Source organism: Aquarana catesbeiana, linkage group LG01 (genome assembly GCF_042186555.1).
Source record: "Aquarana catesbeiana isolate 2022-GZ linkage group LG01, ASM4218655v1, whole genome shotgun sequence".
Classification (NCBI taxonomy): domain Eukaryota; kingdom Metazoa; phylum Chordata; class Amphibia; order Anura; family Ranidae; genus Aquarana; species Aquarana catesbeiana.
In genome coordinates, this window is record NC_133324.1 from 788,668,915 (window position 1) to 788,684,054 (window position 15,140).

A 15,140-nucleotide genomic window follows, 5' to 3' on the forward strand; every position below is an offset into this window, starting at 1 on the left:
CTATTTCTAGGGGGAAAAAATGACATAAATTTTATCTGAATACAGTGTTGCATGACCGCACAATTGTCACTTAAATTACCGTAGTGCCTTATAGCAAAAAATTACCATTAACCACTTGCTGACCAGCCACTGTCATTATACTGTGGCAGGTTGGCTCGTTCCCATGAATCACCGTAGCTGTACGTTGGTCCGTTTTACAGCTATAGCAGGCACGTGTGCGCCGCTGCACAGCAGAGGCCACAATGTCTGACAGCCACCCACGATCGCTCCACAGAGAGCCAGAACAGGGATGTGTCAATGTAAACAAACAGATCCTCGTTCTGACAGGGAAGTACAGAGTGATCGTCTGTTCCTAGTGATTAGGAACAGCGATCTCTCTGTACTCCTAGTCAGTCCCCCCCCCACAAATAGAAATACTTCCCAGGTATTTGATCACCACTGGTGTTAACCCCTTCCCTGCTAGTGTCAATAATACAGTAATCAGTGCATTTTTATAGCACTGATCGCTGTATAAGTGTCACTGGTCCCAAAAAAGTGTCAAAAGTGTCCAATCTGTCTGCCTCAATGTCGCAGTCCTGCTAAAAAAATGCTGATAATTGCCATTACTAGTAAAACAAAAAAATTATAATAAAAATGTCATAAATTTATCCTCTATTTTGTAGATTCTATAACTTTTGCGCAAACCAATCAATATACGCTTATTGCAATTTTATTTTACCAAAAATATATAGAAGATTATATATTGGCCTAAACTGATGAAGAAATTTGTTTTTATTAATTTTTTGGGATATTTATTATAGAAAAAGTATTTTTTTGTTTATAGCGCAAAAAATAAAATCCACAGAGGTGATCAAATACCACCAAAGGAAAGCTCTATTTGTGGGAAAAAAAGGACATCAATTTTGTTTGGGTACATTATGGCATGACCGCGCAATTGTCAGTTAAAGCGATGCAGTGCCGTATCGCAAAAAATGGCCTGGTCATTAAGGGGGAAAATCTTCTGGTCCTTAAGTAGTAAAGGGGGGTAAATATTTCAGAGGTCAAATGGTTAACCACTTACAGACCGGAAGATTTGGCTGCTTGAGATACGTCGCTGCGTTGCTTTAACTGACAATTGCGCGGTCGTGCGATGCTGTACCCAAACAAAATTGATGTACTTTTTTTTCCACAAATAGAGCTTTCTTTTGGTGGTATTTGATCACACCTGCGGTTTTTACTTTTTCTCTTTAAACAAAAAAAGAGCGACAATTTTGAAAAAAAAAAACAATATTTTTTACATTTTGCCATAATAAATATCCCCAAAAATGTTTTTAAAAAACAAATTACTTCCTCAGTTTAGGCCAATATATATTCTTCTACATATGTTTGGTAAAAAAAAATTGCAATAAGCGTATATTGATTGGTTTGTGCAAAGTTTATAGCGTCAACAAACTATGGGAAAGATTTATGGCATTTTTATGGCATTTTTATGGCATTTTCATTATTAATTTTTTTTACTAGTAATGTCGGTGATCTGCAATTTTTAGCGGTACTGCAACATTGCGGAGGACAGATCAGACACTTTTTGGGACCAGTGACATTTATACAGTGATCACTGCGATAAAAATGCACTGATTACTGTGCAAATGTCACTGGCAGGGAAGGAGTTAACACTGGGGGGCGATCAAAGGGTTAAATGTGTGTTCCCTGGGTGTGTTCTAACTGTGAGGGGATAGGACTGACTAGAGAAAGAAACATATCGCTCATCTCTCCTGACAGAACAGGCCAGGCCACGAGCATCCGTTTCCCCGCCATGCAGCGGTGCGTGTGCACCTGCTATTGCCCTTAAAGGTACAGATGTATACATACAGCGGTTCGCAGGAACAAACCACTCTGCTGATGTATATCGGTGTGAGCCGGTCGGCAAGTGGTCAGTGTGACTGATACTGGCCTCCTCAAGTCATATGAAATTATTGGGGTATAATATGTAACATTTTGCTTTTAGCTTATTTTTATGTGATCATAAAAATACATTTTTTTTTCTGAATATATGCTGCTATTGAAGGTGATGTTATAAAAATGTGAACAATCAGGTGCAATTTATCTGCTTGTAATGAATAGGCTGCTTTAATGCATCAGATTGTAAAAGAAAGATACTATATACCTTACCTTTTTAGCAGCCTGTTTGTTAAAACTTTGCTGTTTTGCTGATCCCTGGCAGCTGCAGTTATTCAACACTTCCAGAGATGTTGAATACCTACTCCATACACTATGGTTCATCCAGCTGTCTTGTACATCCTGTGGTGGTGTGTACAAGGTAACAGGAGGAACCACAGGGGGCAGTGGGAGGAGCAGGTGTTCACATACCAAGAAAAGTTGAATACCTGTAGCAGCCAGAGACTGGCAATGAAGCAATATTTAAACACAAGGGCTGCTGGAAAAATAAGTAATATGTAGCATCTTTGTTTAAAGGAGGACTTTATTTTACGTTTAATCATATAGTCCCAGGGTCATTTTAAATGCTAGGGAAAGTAGAAATGAATTACATTTGTACAAACTGCAGAAAGAAGAGGGAAGAAAGAATGCGGAAGAGTGCAAGATATAATAAAGTAAAAATATTGCTAAAAATGTCCCTTTTACCTGCTTATTCCAGAAGTCTACAACATGTATATTTTGTTCATGTGTCTCCCCCAACTCCTCCAAAACACACCATATGACTAGACCCCTTGCTTTCAAGTCTTTGTGAAACTATATGTTCCAGCCTGCCTTTCCAACTTATAGAGGAAATTGGAAATGACAGATTCACTAAGGGATACAAAATTATAAGTGTAACAAGTGTGTTTTTGGGTTTATAGAAGTATCAATCTAAGACAGTTTAGGGAGCACAAAGTTGATTTTGTTAGTACTCAACCCTGACACCAGTAAGGCCCCTTTCACACTGCCGCGACTTGAAAGTGCGATTTTGTGGCTGCAATTTGAATGCGATTTCAAACGATTTTGCCACAATTTCAGGGAATGCCTGTGTAAACTTGAGGTCTATGGACCTCAACTCGCATCAAAGTCAGACCAAAGTAGTACAAGGGAGTACTTTGAAGTCGACAAGACTTGAATTTGCACAGATATGAATTGGTATTATTGGGAATCATGGGGTACGATTTGTCATGCGACTCTGATGTCCAAAGTTGCAGTAAAAGTCGCACAAATGTGAAAGGGGCCTAACAACAAATGTTCTTGGATTATCAGAATTTCTTGACAAAGGCAGATAATGTGTGCAGCATCTCAGTCAGAGACACAATTGTATTTATTTAGTAGCACGAGTGAAGACTGATTTGTTTCATCGGAAATACAATTAAATTAGAATGCTGCAAATAAGGCAAATAAGTGGCTAATTTATTAAAGGCAAATAGGCTGTTGAACTTTATAAGAGAATTTTCCATAGAACTTACAGAAAACTTGCAAAGAATATCCAACTACGTGCAAGGTAGTTGAAAAAAGAATTTTTGATGCACATGACTGGATGATAGAACTCAGCATGGCTTCACTTAAAGTGATTGCAAATGATCAGCTTGTAAAACAATTCAGTTTAAAATTGAAATGAACAGCAAACATTTGTGTATAGATATATATAAAAAAAATTATAAATACCTTTTTTCATCTTTTTTTTATAAGTGGTCACATTCCCTCTGTTCTCAGCTGCATAAGAGCTGGGGGGAGGAGAAGCAGCAGCACACTGATCCTGCCAGTGAAAGGTTGTGCAAAGGGGGTGTGTCAGGACAAGTCTAATCATTGGAGGAGTGCAGGCTGAGTTCCCAGCACAACTAGAAAACTGACCAAGGGACTGCCAGGAACACCAGGGATTTCATACAAAGGAAGCAATACAAATAGAATAGGCTACTTTTCAAACAACTATATGGTATAGCAGGTACATTATATATCATATCAGGAATCTGAAATGCTGGGGTAACAAATGCTTTAATTCACTAAGCTCTGGGAAAAATTCTCTTGCAAAGTGAACAGCCTATGAGTTTAAAACTCAAATGTTTAGCTAAACCCTAGGTGATTGTAGCCATAATGGCACAACCATCACCCATCCCTGCATGCCAGGGTGCTAGGTGTTATCCTGGACTATGAACTCTCCTTTTGGCCCCACAACCAATCACTTTCCAAAGCTTGCTGCTTCAACCTCTGAAACATTATCATAATACACCCATTCTTAACCAATGACTCCACAAAGCTCCTAATTCACTCCTTGGTTATCTTTTGCCTCAACTACTGCAACTTCCTCCTCATTGGCTTACCTATAAATAGGCTACCCCCTATTCAGTCATCATGAATGCTGATGCCAGACTCATCCACCTTACAAAGCTTTCAATGTCTGCTACCCCTCTCTGCCAATCCCTCCGATGGCTGCCACCCACCGAACTAAATAAATTTAAAATACTAACAATAACTTACAAAGCCATCCATAACTCTGCCTCCAGCTACATCACTAACCTAGTCTCATAATACCAACCTAATCGTTCTCTCTGTTCCTCACAAGACCTCCTGCTCTCTAGTTCCCTTGTCATCTCTTTCCATGCTCTCCTCCAAGACTTCTCCCGAGCCTCTCCTGTCCTATAGAATTCCCTACCCCAATCTGTCTATCTCCTACTCTATCCACTTTTAGGCGATCCCTGAAAACTTTTCTTTGCAGAGAAGCCTATCCTGCCTCCACCCAACTGTACTTTTATTTCCTCCATCAGCTCATCCCCCACAGTTATTACCTTTTGTATCACTTGACCCTCCCTCCTAGATTGTAAGCTCTAACAAACAGGGACCTCTGATTTCTCCTGTATTGAATTGTATTGTAACTGTACTGTTTGCTCTAACGTTGTAAAGTGCTGCACAAACTGTTGGCGCTATATGAATCCTGTATAATAATAATATTAGTACACTTGCAACAAGAACAATTGTGGTCAATAGCTCATTATATTTTTTTTATTTGCACCAACATCCAAATTTTTAGGTCAAGCTTTTGGGGTGCAGCTCCTTCTTCAAGGTTCAAGCTGCACTAATACACAAAGTTTTAGTAGAATAATAAGTAAGACAATCTCTGAGGAAAAAAACACAAACAAACATACACAGCAATTGCAATACTACTTGGATAGTTAGTGAGATAGGAAAAGGAGAGGGCTATAGATTAGGTGGGGGGATAACAGTCATATATGGGTGTGGGTAGTCCTAAAACTGTTGGATAATGATTTAGAAAATCAAGTCCCTCATTTTAAGTCCATTATCTTTTGTATTAAATACAATTATCATTCTTATTTAAAAGTGTTCCTTTCCTGGATAGTTTTGAAGTTCCCTTTAAGAACTAAAACATTCATGCACTAGTCTCTGGCCGCCCCCCCCCCCTTCACCCCTGTCCGAACGGCGTTGTCGGTTCCGGCGGTCTCAGCTCCCGGTCTCTCGTCCTTGGGCTCCAACGGAGGAGGGTGGAAACGGGGGGAGCGGTGCCCTGACTCCTTAGTTACAGCGGCCGCTGCAGACAGGATTTTGGACGGCTCCACTGAACCTCCGCAAACGGGGGAGAGGAGGGGAGAGGAGAGGAGACATGCACGGTCCATTACCCATCAGAACCTAATGGGACGGCTCGCCGGGATCGAGGGGGAGAGGAGGGAATGAGAGTAGCAGAGAGTGATAACCCGATACAGAACCTGATACAGAAGCTTGATGGTAAAGTCAAAGAAATCGCATGGAACAGGCGCATGCCCTAGGAGAGAAGAAAGTGGGTAAGACTCTGGTTCTTTTAGCTGCCTGAAGATGGGTAAGTGATGCATTAAATCACTTGTTGCTAAAGTGCAAGGATACCTGCTCATATTGTGTCAGTTACTGCGACTTTCCACTTGCGACTATATCGCATCAAAGTAGCATCAAGTATAACATCATTCCCTACACTAATCTTGGTCTGCTGTTGTATTTAAGATGGCTAAGTGAGGCCTCGGACTATTTCCAACATTGCTAATCTGCCAAGCTGTATAGAAACATTGCCTTATATGTGTCTTTATATTGCCTTATTAGTATACGTGACTCTACCATAACAAGACTCCTCTCTCATATGAAACTATTTCATACTAATAAGCTGGTTTATATCGGTGCTGGGGGGTGGGTAAGGGACGCAAAGAAGTACTCTCAGTAGTGTCAATCTATATGGATACTGCACACTTCTGTTTGACCAGTACACCGCTGCACCTGCATATGCGACTTTGCTGCAACTTGAGATCACAAATACACAATATCTCACTATAACAATAGGCTGACTTATTCCTGTGTCGGAAGTTGGGTGTATGATATAGCGGACTAATCCCATTGATGTAAGCAGTATGGAAATAATCGCATTCTAGGGGACTGCCGTACTGATCCACATACAAAAGTGACTGTAGTATAATAATATATCGCTAAAATATAACACTATAAGTGGAGTAAATACTACGGTGCAACAAATTAAATATTTTGGGGGATCAAGGTAATCCCCAGTGCCATAGGGAAAGTCAGAAAACACACCACACATAATAGAGGAGGAACCACTAACCAGGTATAGGTAGAAAAAATGAGAGGAAGATCAACAAAAGGACCTGCAAATCCACCCAGAACAAGTGCAAGCCCGGGAACCATCAGAAAATATATGATGAATGAAAGTAACAAAGAAAGTAATTCAACAGGTGCAAAGAATAAAACGCCAGATCGAACGGCTAAAATGGGTACAAGAAAACAAATGGCGGAGATGGATTCAAGACCCCCCAGTAACGAGGTAGAAGTAGAAACTGCAGAAGAAATCCAGCAGGCAAACCAGCTCCCTACCAAGGGAGAAATCGCTGAAATGTTTGCGAAACTGGAGGCCTCAATCAGAGGTGAGATCAGCGCTGTAAATGAGAATATGAGCCACCTATTAACCAGAGTGGAGGAAGTTGAAACAACAGTGGACAAACAAGGAGAAGAAATAAGAAAATTGAGACCGCAGATAGAAGTTCTGCAGAAGGAACAGAGGTATATAAGGTACAAAATGGAAGACCAAGAAAATCGCAGCAGAAGAAAAAACCTCCGGATTAGAGGCCTCCCGGAAGCGCATGGTGAAAAAGAAAACCTACAGGAAAAAATGGAGGAAATTTTCAAAGATTTGAAGAGCCCTTGCAATATCAGCGGTAATTTAAACCTAGACAGAGTCCATCGAATTAGGAAACCAGCCGAAATTAGGGGAGACACTCCGCGGGATGTAATAGTGCGATTCCATAGCTTCCGGGACAAAGAACAGATTAGCATGAATTTAAGGAGAAACCCACAGGTGAAGTACGGTGAAACAAATTTACACATCTTACAGGACCTAGCCGCAGAAACTCTAAGCAGAAGAAGAATTTTGAAGCCATTACTAGCTGCCTTAAAGGCGAACGAGGTCCAATACTCCTGGGGCTTCCCTGCCAATCTTACTGGACGTAAGGACGGCCGAAAGGCGGTGCTGAGATTTCCGGAGGAGACCCAGAATTTCTGCGATCGACTTGGAATCCCAGTAATGGAGATCCCGGGGTGGTGGGAGAAAAGCGGAAGTCAGGAACACTTAGGGGACCCTGTCACTTGGAAACCAATACTAATGACAAAAGAACACAGGGACTGAAAGAGGCCTCGAATGTTAAAAGTGATTGAAAATGGATTTGTCTTTCTCTCTCTCTCTCTCTTCCCTCTTTGTTTCTCTCTCTATACGATCTATTGTCGGTGGGGGCGGGGGGGGGGGAGGGATGGCTGGGATTACACCCAGGGGGAAGCTCTTGGCCAGACTAGACCCTCCTCTGAGCTCAACCTCTGGGGAGTAAACCGTGTGGCCAGGTGGAGTGGGTAGGCCAGGGTTTCTTTTTTCTTCATTCAGGGGGCTCATGTGGCACCCCAATACTCCCCCCAACTTGATGGGAAAGGGGAAAAGGCGAGGGGCTGGGCGGGAGGGATTTGGGGGGAGGGAGGTGGGTGGGCAGGAGGAGGGGGGGAGGGTACACGGGTGGAGAGGGAGGAGGGGGGTTGAGGGAGGGGGGGTGGGGGGGTTAAGGGTAGGACGAGACCAATCCAATCCTTGGTGGATCCGACTATTCAGCCAGGAGGGGCTACGTAAAGGTGTAAATGGGGCTAAAATAACAGGATGGCTGGGATAAATATAGTCACATATAATGTGAGGGGCATCAACTCCCCCATAAAATGTGCGAACATAATGGGAGAATTGAGATCCCTGAAAGCAGAGGTGGTCCTCCTTCAGGAGACCCACCTATATCTAGGCAAAAACAAGAGAATAGCTACAAGCGAGTTTCCGTACTGGATCTATGGAGACTCCCCGATAAGAGGGGCAAAAGGAGTGGCGATTGGTTTTGCAAAGGGAGTTGGGTTCACAATAGAGGAGAGAGTAATTGACCCGGAGGGTCGCTTCTTGTTCATAAGAGGTAGCTTGAAAGGGATGGAATGTTCCCTGGCAAATATCTACTGCCCAAATAATAACCAAGCAAGGTTCCTAGTGGGAATCTTGGCAAAGTTTGAAACCTTTAAGAGAGGTAGGGCCATTATCGCAGGAGACTTCAATATATGTTTAGAGCCAGGTAAAGACAGTACGTCGCGTGCTCGGGGGTCCGAAGGCAAGTGGACGAAAAAACTCAGGAAAAAACTGCGTCATCAGCAGCTGGTAGATATATGGAGGATGCAACATCAGAACATAAGAGATTATACCTTCTATTCCCCCGTTCACGCGACATACTCTAGGCTGGACTTATTCTTCGTGGAGCATCGCTATGTGGAAGAGGTTGAGGGTACAAGCATAGGGCCAATGACGTTCTCGGACCACGCCCCGGTTAGCCTACAAATAAAATTAAGCAAGCATGAAACACGGAGCAGTAGCTGGATACTAAATGAGGACCTCCTACATGATGAAAAGATAGACAAACTTATTAAAGAAGAACTAGAATTTTACTTTAAAGTTAATACCGCTGAGGAAACATCAGAAACTATGGTCTGGGAGGCCCATAAAGCCTATATCAGAGGGATCATGATTAAGGCGGGGGTAGAGAAAAAGAGAAGCCAGGGAGAGACCTTTTGCGTGCTTCAGGAGGAAATCATTAAATTAGAGCAACATCATAAGAAAAAGGGGGATAGCGAAACACTGGCAAAACTATTTAGGAGCAGGGAGGCTATACGGCAGTTAATTGAACAGGAAAATAGGAAGAAGTATAACCTTGTTAAAAAAGAAAGGTATGTAGGCAGTAACCGACCTGGTAGACTCCTGGCAAAGATATTAAGTAAAAAAAAAAATAACAAATATATCGACAAGATAAGATCTAGAACAAACGAGATCCAATATAGGGATCCAGATATTGCAAGGACGTTCCAAGAATTCTACAGTGAGCTTTATTCCATAAATAGAAATGTAACAACTAAGGAGAGGGAACAAAAACAAGCGAAGATCAAAAATTACCTAAGTGAAGTGGGAATGACTAAATTATCGGAAAATGAGCATACCACACTGGAGTCCCCTATTACAGAGATTGAAGTTAGAAAGGCAATTGGAGAAACACAAGTAGGTAAGAGCCCAGGACCGGATGGGTTGACAGTGCTTTATTATAAAAAATACCAAGACTATCTAATCCCTAAACTGTGTGCCTATATGAACGACATAGGAGACAAGGGGGAAATGAGCAGAGAAGCCCTGGCAGCCAATATTACGGTTATTCAAAAAGAGGATAAGGATGCGACAGTTTGTTCAAACTATAGGCCTATTTCCCTGCTAAATGTGGATACTAAATTATTCGCAAAAGTGATTGCGAGCAGAATGAAGCAGGTAATAGAGAAGATCATACATCCGGACCAGGTGGGGTTTATTAGAGGTAGACAGGGACGGGATAACAGCATCAAAACCCTCCTAGTAGCCCAGGAAATCAAAAAGAGCGGAGTCCCAGGTCTGCTTCTATCCATAGACGCTGAAAAAGCGTTTGATAGAGTAGACTGGGACTTCATGATGAGTACGCTCGAGGAGGTAGGCTGTGTGGAGAGGATGTGTAAATGGATTAGGGCCTTATACTCAAGACCATCGGCAAGAGTGAAAATAAATGGGACCTTCTCGGACCCAATCGACATGTACAATGGTACAAGGCAGGGGTGTCCAATCTCCCCCATGCTCTTCTTGTTGACGTTAGAACCCCTTCTATTAAGGATAAGACAGAATAGGGATATTAGTGGGGTCGTAATAGGGAATATGGAATACAAACTGGCCGCCTTTGCAGATGACATCCTGCTGTATATAACCCAGCCAAGGATATCCCTACCAAATATCATGGCTAACCTAGTAGAATACGGAAAGTTATCAAATTTCAAAGTAAACCCAACTAAATCTGAAGCACTTGAGATAAACCACTTCAAGGAGAGTGACCACTCCTACCAAAAACACTTCCCCTTTGTGTGGGGGAAAAAAGAACTGAATTATCTGGGGGTCAAAATCACTACATCAACCGAAACGCTATACCAAGCGAACTTTATAGCACTGTTAAACGAGGTAAAAGCTGAATTGAGTAGAATTCATCTGGGTCAACTATCCTGGGCGGGAAGAATCAACATATATAAAATGGTTATACTGCCGAAAATAACTTATAAAATGCAAATGATACCAATAACACTCCCACATACATACCTCAGAAGGCTACACTTAATGTTTTCAAAATTTATTTGGAGGGGAAAGTCACCTAGATTAAAATTCTCACAATTGATTAATACTAAAGGTAAAGGGGGATGGGGAGCACCAGATATAAGGAAATATTACGAAGCTATCGCTATAGCCAGAGTGACTGAATGGGTCAAAAACATAGAAAAACAATGGGTAGTAATAGAAAATAAAATTAGTGACACTAAACTGGATAAGATTATATGGATTTCGCCTCAACAGAGAAAGTACAGCACTGAAACGCATGCAATCACTAAACACGCACTTAAGATATGGGACACCCTTCACAGAAAGGAACACTGGGAGTATAACTCACCCTTAATGCCACTTAAAGATTTAGAACAGTTTGCACCAGGGAAAGAGGAATGGTTTGGTAAATGGTTACTAGAAGAAAATATACAACTAAAAGACATAATGCATAGGGGTCGAATATGCTCATTCCAAGAGATGCAGGACAAAAGAGATATGTTAGTCATTAACCCCTGGCGCTATAGCCAATTAAAACACTATGTTGGTTCACTCCCACAGCCAATAAGATCAGTGGATAATTTAACACCACTAGAAAAAATATGCGTGGATAGAGAGGGGAGGGGGGGTTTCTCCCGGATATATAAAGTTCTAGTTGATTTAGAAAGGTTAGAAACCCCGGACTATATAGGGAAATGGGAAAAGGAGTTAGGGAGAAATCTTACAGATACAGAAGTCTCCCTGATCTTGAAAAGAGTCTCAGCCACTTCAGTTAATAGTAAACTCCTAGAATTAAATTTTAAATGTCTGACCAGAATGTAGGGGGTGGGAGGGGGGGATGGGTAAAAGGGAAGCATTAGCTATCGTTGGGATAATTATGTATCCTCTTTTGTTTTGTAATATACTAAATTGGAGTACCAAGCAAATGTAAAGCCACGATGATGTGACGATAAGATGGGAAAGAAATTTGAATTTTAATATTTGAAAAATCTTTTCCCGGGAGAAACCTTCAAGCTGAAGTGGCAAAAAAGAAAGAAAAAAAAAAAAAAAAAAAAGAACTAAAACATTCATGTCTTCCATAGTGAGGTCTCGCTGTATGCTTCCTTAACATTAACTGTTCATCATATGGACAGAAGGTGAAGAAAATCTAAACAAATTATACTCATTGACATTTCACCCATCAATCAAACTAAAAATAGACGATTCAATCACCCATGTCAATTTCTTAGACATCATACCCGTAGTATCCATCAGGGATGAAAAGCTGCACACCTCAATATAAAAGAAACCCTCTGGCAGATGAAACTATCGTCACCATTCCAGCTTCCACACCCAGCATTCCAACAGGCCATCATATACAACCAGGCCAAAGTAAACTATTGAATATGCTCAGACCCAGAAGATAGCAATACAAATTTTAGAATACTAGCAGATTCCTTCCATAAGAAAAGTTACAAGGACAAAACCATGAATACAAGAATAAATACGGCCATGAAAACCCAAACAGAAAATCTTCTACAGTACAAAGAAAAAAAAACCCTCTAGTAATGTGTACCTCTAGTAATTACACACAACCTAGCACTAGAAGAGATAAGAAAGATCATCAAAGATTTGCAACCCATCATAACAGAGGATGAAATGCTGAAAAAAGTAGTCCAATAACCCCTAATACTGGCTTTTAGGCAACCACCCCACCTCAAACATAGACTAATTAGCAGGAAACTTCATTCTAATTATGAAGTTACAAATAAAGGAACCAAACCCTGCAACAAAAAAAGGCTGTGAACTGTGCAGCCAAATCAATCCATTTAAAAGTGTCTAACACACACACACAAAAAGAACCTTCAGTATCACAGGATCATACAACTGCACCTCAGGTAATGTTGTGTACCTCATCCAATGCACAAAATGCAATCTTTTGTTGGTGAAACAAGACAGAAAGTGCAAACAAGAATTAATTGACAAAGACATGCCATTAAAGAGCATAAGGAAGATGATTTCTGCACACATGTGAGTCATCATTTTTCACTACCAGATTACACTATTTAAGACAGAAATGTTTTAGATCTTAAAGGGAACTTTAAAACTGCTCATGAAAGGAAAACTTTTGAACTAAGAATGATAGTTGTATTTGACACAAAATATAATGGACTAAAATGTGGACCTCAGTTTTCTAAATCACTATCCAACTTTTTTTTGACCACGCTCACCTGACTGTTACTCCCCTCCCAATCTATAGCCCTTTTCTTTTCTTATCTTACTAACTATCCAAGTTTAATTACCTTTACTGTGTATGTTTGTTTGTTTGTTTGTTTGTTTTTATTTTTTCAGAGATTGTCTTACCTAAAATTCTGCTAACACTTTTTTATTGTTACTGCTTGGCCATTGAAGACGGGTACATCCCAAAAGCTTTTCCTGAAAATTTGACTTAGTAATATCAATTTGAGCTTTTGTTTGCACTTATATTTGCAATATACTCATGTCAATGTTATACAAATGAGGCATTTGGTAGCAAGATGTTAAAGTTCACCTTTGTGGTAAAAATATGCATTTATTACTATCCCATAGGAGCCTGCAAGGCATTGCACCCATGATCAGTGGACCATAGGTGCAATGTCATGTGCAAACAAGTCCTAAAGCTTTCAGCCCATATCTTTATATGGCCTTTCAGTTTTAAAGCTGCAGGAATTGTGAATTGACTACAAATGCACTCATCACCATGCTTGCAGTCTATTGAAACTACAAGCCGTCTGCCAAGGTAGTGAAAAGGACTTGTACTTTATTCATTTACAGATCTGTGTGAATGAATGACACAGCTGTACAGGTGGAGCCCCACATAACCACATGGATTTTAAATGTGACAGTGGTTGTGAGGGACAGGAACCCTCATCCGCTGTCATGGAGGGATCAAGGGGTGAGGGAACATGACCTGTACATGCTCCCTGTTACACCCTAAATAAAGGTGAATTTAGCTTTTAAAGTGTATCTAATGCCTTTTTATTACTCTGAATAGGAGCAGGGAACGGCTAAAACCTCTGCCTCTGTCTCTAATGAGGACATTCACCCTCTTTATTTGCCTTGTGACTATTGTCACTGTGATTAAAATTGAAAGGAAATCCGAAATATTGAGTTTTCTCCATAACAAGAACAGATAGAAAACCTTCCAATGATGACACTTGCTTAGTTGACAACCGTCTAAAAGGGAATTTCCTTTTCTTTAGAGAGATTTCACTGTCGGTTGCATCTCTAAAACAGGAAATGTAGGAACATTTCCCCAATGAAACATAGATGGCAACAAAAAAAACACAACGGCTTTAACCATTACTACTATATCAAAAATCTCGAACTCAAAATGTTTTGGTTTTAGATATTCAATAATCACATGCTACCAAGCAATTAAAAACTCTTATGCCGCGTACACACGAGCGGACATTACGGCGGACTTTGCCCGGCGGACTGGATTTCGTCGGACAATTCGATGTGTGTGGGCTCCAGCGGACTTTGTTTTCCCAAAAGTTGGATGGACTTAGATTTGAAACTTGTTTAAAATTTATCCGTTGAAATCGAGTCCGGTCGAAAAGTCCGCCGTCTGTATGCTAGTTCGACGGACAAAAAGCCATGCTAGGGCAGCTATTGGCTACTGGCTATGAACTTCCTTGTTTTAGTCCGGTCGTACGTCATCACGTACGAATTCGACGGACTTTGGTGGATTGTGTGTAGGCAAGTCCGTTCATTCAGAAAGTCCGTCGGAAAGTACATCGAAAAGTCCGCCGGGCAAAGTCCGCCGTAATGTCCGCTCGTGTGTACGCGGCATTAGGTGCAGTCCTTAGTGCACATTGGTATGACACCTATTTTGTAGCTGAGTTGCATGAGTGGTTGTTTATTATTGTGCTGGTTACATTCAATAGACAGAAGAGAGAGAGGTACTTATTACTAGCAATTCTGCTGACTGTTGTGAGATTATTTCTTATTGTAAAATAAAACTACAATATGTCTAATGAATGTAGTATTATAATAGACAGTATCTTGTGACCATTACAAGTGCCTGCTAATATTTTCTAAAGAAAATTCCTAGCGAAAACTGAAATGTAATTACCCCTTGGGGAAGTCATTGTGTCAATGCATATAATTAGACAGGCTTGGAGTCAATATGTTTTCTTGAGATGAAATGGCTTACTGACATAATTCATAACATGTTTTATGTGTAGCCTGTGCAGCGGTAATGACAAAATAACTGCTTTCACAGAAAACTCTGCACAGTATGGAGGACACCTTGTCACATGCAAGATTTAATGCCACTAAAATAACACAGACAATACTGGCAAATCATTGTAAGCACTTGTGATCATTTGCATTTCTGCTTGGAGTGTAGCCCAGAGTTTGGGGATTTTTTTTTTACTTTACAGGATGGTTGTTTATTGTAAGTTGTGGATCTATTAATAATGTACATATGTATAATTTGCACTTTTAGGTTTTT